Genomic DNA, 9,112 nt, shown 5'->3' on the forward strand with positions numbered 1-9,112 from the left:
AAAACATAGGAGAAACACTTCAGGAAGTAGGACTGGTCACAGACTTCATGAATACAACCCCAAAAGCACGGTCAACCAAAGGAAAAATAAATAAATGGGATTATATCAAACTAAAAAGCTTCTGCACAGCAAAAGAAATAATTAACAGAGTTAAAAACAACCAACACAGTGGGAGAAAATATTTGCAAAATATACTTCTGACAAAGGATTAATATCCAGGATATACAAGGAACTGAAACAACTTTACAACAAAAAAACAAGTAACCCAATTAAAAAATGGGCAAAAGAGCTAAAGAAGCATTTCTCAAAGGAAGATATACGAATGGCCAACAGACACATGAAAAAATGCTCAACTTCACTCAGCATTCAGGAAATGAAAATCAAAACCACACTGAGATACTATCTCACTCCAGTTAGGATGGCTAAAATCCAAAAGATTGTGAATGATAAATGCTGGTGAGATGGTGGAGAAAAAGGAACTCTCATACATTGTTGGTGGGACTGCAAAATGGTGCAGCCTCTATGGGAAATGGTTTGGAGGTTCCTCAAACAATTGCACATAGATCTACCATATGACCCAGCTATCCCACTGCTGGGAATATACGCAGAGGAATGGAAATCATCAAGTCAAAGGTATACCTGTCCTCCAATGTTCATTGCAGCACTCTTTACAATAGCTAAGAGTTGGAACCAGCCCAAATGTCCATCATCGGATGAGTGGATATGGAAAATGTGGTATATCTACACAATGTAATATACTCTGCTATAAAAAAAGAATGAAATATTGCCATTTGCAACAACATGGATGGACCTAGAGAGAATTATATTAAGTGAAACAAGTCAGTCACAGAAAGAATAATCTCACATGTTCTCACTTATTTGTGGGAGCTAAAAATAAATAAATACACAAACAACCTGGGGGAGAGGGAGGGAAGAAGACACAACAATTACAATTCCTTGAAGTTGATACGACAAGCGAACAGATATAAGGTTGTTGGGAGGGAAGGGGGAGAGGGAGAAGAGAGGGAGGTTTCGGTAATGGGCCACAATAATCAACCACATTGTATATTGACAAAATAAAATTAAATTAAAAAAAATTAACTTGCCAATTTTTAAAACAAAACGCCTACTAGTGATTTTTTGTAGAAATTGATGATGTGATTCTAAAATTATTACGGAAATGTCAAGGACCTAGAGTAGCCAAAGCAATGTTGAAAACGAACAACCAACGCTAAACATTACCTGATGTGGAGAGTTGTTATCAAGATACAGTAACAAGATGATGGCGTTGTGGTGTACATAAACAGATTAATACAACAGAATAGAGAGCTTAGAAATAAATTCACACATAGAGACAGTTGTAACAATGTTGTAAAAACAGTGCAAAACAAAGGGTGCTCCAGAAATTCAATATCCAGATGTAAAAAAAAAAAAAGAAAATTTATTTGCATTTTCAATTTGAACATACACTTCACCAATGAAGATATATGGGTGGTAAATTTGCACATAAAAAGATGCTCAGTATCTGTTATGAACTGAATGTTTGTGTCCTCCCAAAATTCATATGTTAAAACCCTAGCCCTCAATGTAATGGTATTTGGAAATGGAGCCCTTGGGAGGTAATTAATGTCAGAGTAGTTTATGAGAGTGAGATTCTCATGATGAAATTAGTACCTTCATAAGAAAAGCAAGAGACCTTCTCTCTTTCTCTGTCTCCTCATGCACATGGTGGAGAGTCCATGGGAAGACATAGTGAGGAAGCAGTGATCTGTAAGCCAAAGCCTGATCATGCTAGCACCCTGATCGTGAACTACCTTTAGAACTATGAAAAAATAAATATCTGTTTTTTAAGCCACCTAGTCTATGGTATTTTTTATGGCTGCCCAAGCAGACAAACATAATATCATTAGTCATTAAGAATGCAATTTAATACCATGATGAGATAATACTACACATCCATTAGAATTCTAGAATTAAAAAGTCTGACCATACCAAGTGTTGGTGAAGTGTGAAGGAGCTGGAACTCTTCTTATACACTGCTGGTGGGAATATAAAATGATACAACCATTTTGGACAACAACTTGACAGTTTCTGAAAAATTTCCATCTACATTTACTGTATGATCCAGCCATTCTACTTCTAGAATGGTATTTCCTAAAGAGAAATGAAAGCATATATCCATGCAAATATTTCTACATATATCTCACAGCAGCTTTATTGGTCATAACCCTAAACTGGAAACAACCCAAGTGTCCGTGACAAGTAAGCAGTTAAACTGTGGTATGTCCATAAATGGAATACTAATCAGCAATAAAAAGGAGTGAACTATTGATATATGCTACCACATGGATGAATCTCAATATAATTATGCTGAGTGAAAGAAGCCAGACACAAGAAAGAATACACGCTGTGTGGTTCCATTTGTATAAAATTATATGAAAGGCAAACAAATGGATGATGACAGAAAGCAGTGGGTACTTGAGCAGGGAGGGATATAGGAAGAGGTAGGAGAGAGGAATTACAAGAAGCACAAAGAATTTTTGGGGGTGATGCATCAAGGGTATCTAGACCAAGGGCTGACAAACTTTTTTCTGTGAAGGGTCAGATAGCAAATATCTTTGGCTTTGCAACTATGTAGTCTCTGTTGCAACTACTCAACCCTGTCATTGTAGAGCAAAAGCAGCCATAGACAGTACATACACAAATGACTGTTTCAATAAAACTTCATTTGCAAAAACAGATGGCAGACTATCTTTGGCCTATAAACTGTAGTTTTCCTACCCCTGATCTAAATCACAGTGGTGATATCACAGGTAAATACATTTACTAAACTTATCAAATTGTGCATTTTAAATATGTACAGTTTATTATCTCAACTATACCCTAGTAAACGAGTTATTTAAAAACAAGGGTAAGAAAAAACCAAGTCCCTATATTTTATTGTATTGTGACTTACAACTGATCATCTCTCCCTTCTAAGAGGACTATACCTCCATTTTGTTTAGATGTGACATGTACAATGTCCCCTTGTAAGTAGAGTATACTTCTCCATCCATGTCTAGACAGAAGCTTTAACTCTAATGACATATTTTGGCTTAGCTAGTTATACTTCTCTTCTGCCTTGAGAAAGGGTCTCAAATGAGAAGACACATGGAACCAATCCTCACTTGCACACAGCTTGAATCAGATCATTAGTCTATCATAACCCACTTTAATATGAATGAGAAATGGAAAAAAAACGAATGAGAAACAAATGTTGTTGTAAGCCACTGAGATACTGAGATTGTTTCTTACTGCACTAAAAGCTGATTGATACACTTCCCAAATACTCTTTCCATGGCCCTGAAAATTGACTTCTCAATTCTTTCCTGAACGATTTTGTACACACATTCACTAATTCAAATTTATCGGATGCCTCCTATACACCATTCACCGTGCCAGGCACTATTCACACTGAATATATACACAGTCTCCACTCATAAGAAAATTACAGCCTGATGAGGAAAACAGACAGAAATATGAAAGCGTATAGCAGTTGTCTGAGCTTATGATCGTTGGAAGCTCAGGGACTTCAGGAGCATTAAGGAAAAAGCACTGGATCAAAGAGACAGAGGTAAAGGTCAGATAAAAGAAGCTTCCCCATGGAATACAATCTGAGCTAATCCTGAAAGTTAAATATGAGTTTGCCAGGCTAAGAAAAGAGAATGTGTGGTGGAAGTTGTCCTGGGCAGAGGACATGTCATGGGCAAAAGACTGAAGGTGAGAGTGGGCCCAGTTTACCCCTGTATTACTCCATTTCTGTTGCTTATAACAAAATACCTGGAACTGGGGGGTTTATAAAGAAAATAAAATTTATTGCTTACAGTTTTGGAGATTGGAAAGTCCAAAGTCCAGGGAACACATCTGATGAGGGTCTTAGTGGTGGTGACAGTGACCCAGGGTTCTCACATTACAAGATGGCAGAAGCAGAGAGAGCCTAAACTCCTCATTCACTGTCCTGGAAAGACCTCAGAACCACGCCCCTGACCACCATTATTAATCCATTCACTACTGCACGGTCCTACAATCCAATCACCTCTTCAAGGCTCCACCTTTCAATTACCATAATAGGACTTCCCACCCTCAATAGTTACAGTGGGGATTAAGTTTGGGGGGGACATTCAACCCATGGCAACCCCTTTCCCTGTTTTCTGTCTTAAAGATTTTTCATCATAAAGGCACTTAAAAACTCTACCACTTCTCTGATAATACCTCCTTTTACTCAGTTAACAAGTTGTTCACCCTCAACACCATAAATAAATACTCTATAAGAAGTGAAGTTTCAACATGATTTCAGGCAAAGGCTCACTTGCCAATGTATTTGACACTGGGGTTTCCAGTTAAAGAATATCACTGGGGACAAATTAGAATTCATGTTCCAAAGCATCCTGCTTTATGTACACCAAGCAAGAGAGATAAAGAGGTAGCAACTTCTATGACCTTTAAGTCTATTATGAGCTTGTGTTATCTCTAAATGCTTCAATACATGGGCATAATTAATCCTCATTTTATTTAAAGGTGTTTTTCTGGGCTGTTACTTTTTTAAAGTGCAGTTTGAGTACAGCATAACCACAAGTTTCTCAAATATTATAAAATACCTAGAGAAATGGTTCAGAATAAAAAAAAACATTTTCTGAAGAATGACTCCCTGGCCTCCACCACTAACAACTATCAAGTCCTTTATTCTTTCTTTGTTGAGTACAATAATTCTTTATTTTATTCATAAAATAAATAAGGGACACACTTAAAATGTACATTCCAAAGTGGAATTTTGGTTTTACTTGTCTCTCCCAGCTCTTTAAGGTGATTGATTCGGTACGTAGTCCCAGCCCCTGGGAACCTCTCACCCTTCCTCAGAAGAACCTTCCTCCAAGGCTGTCTCGCTCATCTCATCTTGACCACATTGGGTCCCATCTCTTCCTCCACATCCAGCTGAAGGGTGATGGGTCTTCCTTGAGACTAGCTCTCTCCCTAGGGGAGAAGGGAACAGCCAAGCAGGCAATGCCCAAATGCTCTGTTACAGGAATGAGAGGGAGGAAACTGTGATCCCCCTTAGGTTCCTATTTTGTTTGTATGTTTATATATGTATGTATAGAACACTGCTAACTATACCATATTTCCATGTTATCTCTTGCTTTGCCTGCCACATCAGATCTTCCTCTACTTCCCACGTTTTGGATCCATCCATCTCTCCTGGTTTTCTCTGCACACATTGTCGCTGGTTCAGTGAGCTCTTCCCAGCCACACACTCCACCCCCCTGCGATTCATACCTCTTCACTTAGGACCTCCCCTGCCCCTTCTCTACCTATTTGAAAATTAAGGGCTTCAAGGACCACAGAATGTCTCTCTTTTCTGCAGCGCTTTTGTACTTACATATAAAGAATATGTGTATAGCTCTCAATTTTTTGGCAAGGGTTTATTTTGGCTCCCCAATTAGACCCAATGGAGGTCAAGGTTGTCCACATCTGTGTGGTACCAAACACAGTCAATACTCCGTTGTGTGGAGAGGAGACATTAAGAGCCCCATGCACAAGTATTATATGAGGATGCTTCAAAAAATTCATGGAAAAATAGAATTGAAAGATAATTTGCATCTTTCCATGAACTTTCTGAAGTACCCTCATATTGTCTGTAGTGCTACGAATTAACTGGGTAACTTGTTTAACTCTCTGGGACCCAGTTTACCTCACTATACAGTGCCTGATGGAGAGATAAAAACGAAAAGGTGAGCTTTGATGTCTCTTCCATCTCTGAATGCCCTGGTGCCGGTAAACAACTTGCTGTTTGACTGAAGCATTTTCGGAAACTAGTTTTTAATCATAAAACCCTCTCTACTCCCTCCTTTTCAGAATTTTCTCTGAATGATCTAACCTAAATACTGGCCCTCAAAAGTCCATCAGTTTCTTTGATCCTCTGTACTTGCATTTGAACCCCAGTGCCCTACCGTTGTCATCAAAACACACACACACACACACACACACACAGACTGGCACCTAGAACACAACTGTTTAGTAAATGCTCAAGGATTGGCTTTTACACATATGTACTTCACAAGGTCATAGGATGAATGAGATGGAGCAAAAAATTCAGACAAGGAAAAAAGGAAACTATTATGCCACTGTGAAAGTGTTCCAGAGGTGTAGAAATCAGAATATTTGAGATAGTCTAGAGAGGAGTGTCGCTAGGGGCAATGACCTGAAATCAAGCAGAGGAAACGTGGAGCCGAGCAGGAAATTTCCCAGTTGGCCTGTTACGCCAGGTTTGACAGCCCTGAGGAGCCAGCGGAAGCTCATGTCATTAAAAAGCTCTTGCAGTTATACGCTGCTAATGGGAATAATCCCACTTTGCTGGGATTAGAGAATGTCTTTTAGAGCTGACAGCTCAACCCCCTTGTTTTTCAGGTGAGAACACTGGGACCCAGAAAAGGAGAATCGCCTTTGCAGGCTCATGACATTAAATCTGACCCTACGCATGAGCTGCACTTCCTCACCTCCCATTCCCTGGAAAACCCATATATTCCCCCCAGAATGTCCCTGCCATAACTTCCAGGTCACTATGGACAATTTGCAGCCGACATCTTACTTGCTGTCTATGAAGCATTTGGAACATTCAATCACTCCTTCCCTCTTGAAACACCCCTTCTCCAGCCCCTATAGTCCCATGCTCTACTTTTCCTCATGCTTCTCCAGCAGCTTCTTCTCGGTCATCTGTAGTAAGGAGGGTCACTCAAGGTCTGCTCCTAGACCTTCTTCTCCTCTCATCACTCACTTCCTCTCTATGTGATCATATCCTCTACCAGTGTTAGTATTCCCAAATTGATAGCCTGTCCCAGGTCTCTTGTCTCATCCCAGTACTCAAGACTCCAGCCACCCGGTGGGCCTCTCCACTAGATGTCTCCAAGGCATCTCAAAGTCACAGCACATGTAGGTGACCAAAGCCCACAGGATAGTGCCCAGTATCGATTTTTGAAGGATAATGAACAGATTCTGTAGAGAAAAGAGCTGGGCAAAAGTTGTGACCATGAGCTTCAATAGGGTAGGCCTAGTTTGTCACTGTGCACCAGAGCCAAATGCAAAGCATGGCACATAGCAGTTGCTCAACAAATATTTTGTTCAAATGAGCCATATGATTGCTGCACTCAGATTTAGCAACAGGGTACTTTTCCAGCCTCTCTCCTTGGCCTCCCTTTAAGAGAAAAGCTCAAATTGGTAATGTAAAACACCAGTGATGCAGGCTGAGGAAGACCCACACACTCAGTGAATGTTGGATATAAGTTTGTAGACATGTTAAGGTGGGCAGTTGGCCATCAGAGACTGAGCTCTGGAAAGGCAGACATACAGTAGAAAGCATGCATTGGGCACCTGCCATGTGCAGACCCGAAAGACTTCACAGGTGATTCTAATGCAACAGAAAACACATTTCCTGCCCTAGAAAAGCTTACAGTTCTCAACTGAGCACTGATCTGAGACCAATAAAATAAAAGACATAGGCTGGAAATAAACCTCACTTTCAACACAACAGGCCTGCTAACTTAGCGTACTGCAGCTGTGCAGCCCTGGTGACGAATTGGTCGACTTCTGACAGTCTCCCCACCTGTAAATGAAAATAAGAGTATCTGTTTGGCCCTCTGATGCAGATAAATAAAGTATGGGGGAGTAGCGGTTTTGTAAACTGTAATCTCCTGTTCAAAGGTGACAAAGGCTGCAATAGCTGGACCCGACATTCATGCAAAAGAAGGAGCATGCAGACGGAGGAACTCACTTGGGTCTTAGCCTAAGTGAAGCTGGCAGGCGTTTATTTGTCTGTCCAGAAAACTCAAGTGCTCCTGGCACCACAGATTACCTGAACTCTGAACAAATACAACAGCAGGACTTCAGATTCCACGAGGACTCCAGGCCCCAAGGCCTGTGGGAGTAGAGATGGCATCCTCCACAGAGCAGGCGGGAGAGCGCTCACTTCTCTCTGAGAGCAGCAGGGTTCATGTGAGAGGCGGGCCGGGGACTTGTTCAAAGCTATTGCCTCTGATTACAGCTTTCTGTAGCAGTCTCCTTCCTTTACCCAGGTCCCTGAACTCAATGTCCGTCTACTTGATTATAACACAAAATCCTCCTGACTCACTCACATCCCTGGTCTAAGCTAACCAGGAGGAAACTCAGAGATACCCTAATTTATATAACCCAAAGGTTTGCTCTCCCCAGAAATCCTTAAATTCTTCAAATTCAAGGAACCACCCTTACTTTAGCATTCAGATAAAGATGGCTCTGTACCCCCATCCTGTGTAGGAAAGAAAATTCAGCATTTTCTACTCCCAGTATCACCAGTGATTCACAATAGCTAGGGAAATTCTTACTTTTTTTCTGGAAACATTGCTTATTTCTGCTCCATTTTTCTGCTTTAACTAAATTGTCTATCCCATTCATACCTTACCTCTTGCTTCCAGTCTCTTCTCTCTATTTTCTTCTGATTTAACACCCAGCCTGGAACACAGCCCTTTTTCCTTCAATTCCCCCAAGCAACCAGAACTCAAGTCTACGTGTATAACTGAGTTGTACTGAAGGTTCAGACATCAGGGAGAGATTTACGTTGCATCCATGCCCAGTAAACAACCAAAAATTGAACAGGAGTCCAACTTCCTAGGAGTCCCCAAGACATTACCACAGCTGAGAATCTCTTGCTGGATTTCCTCACCCCAAGCCACGTGGTACCATGACACATTGCTCAGCCTCTCCTTCCCCAGGCGCCCTCTATGAGGCACTGTGGTGTTGGGGCTTCAAGCACCACTGTAGAGTTACCCTGCCCATGAGCAAATCCTTCTGCGAATCCTTAGACCAGTGATCATGAGCAAAATACTTAATCTGCCCATGACTCCACTCTCCCATCTATAAAATAGGCACGATATTAGTACATACTTCATAGAGTTGTATGATAATTAAGTGAGACAAAATTACCAAAGTACTTACAACAATGCGAGGAATGTCAGCCATTACTTTCATTGTCTCTCCTTCTACATTCTGCCTCTCAGCTGCTCTACAAATTACAAATGCCCCTACTTCTTGTGTAGAGCACTTCAGC

The sequence above is a fragment of the Galeopterus variegatus genome, unplaced genomic scaffold, assembly GCF_000696425.1.
Source record: "Galeopterus variegatus unplaced genomic scaffold, G_variegatus-3.0.2 Scaffold1696, whole genome shotgun sequence".
Classification (NCBI taxonomy): Eukaryota; Metazoa; Chordata; class Mammalia; order Dermoptera; family Cynocephalidae; genus Galeopterus; species Galeopterus variegatus.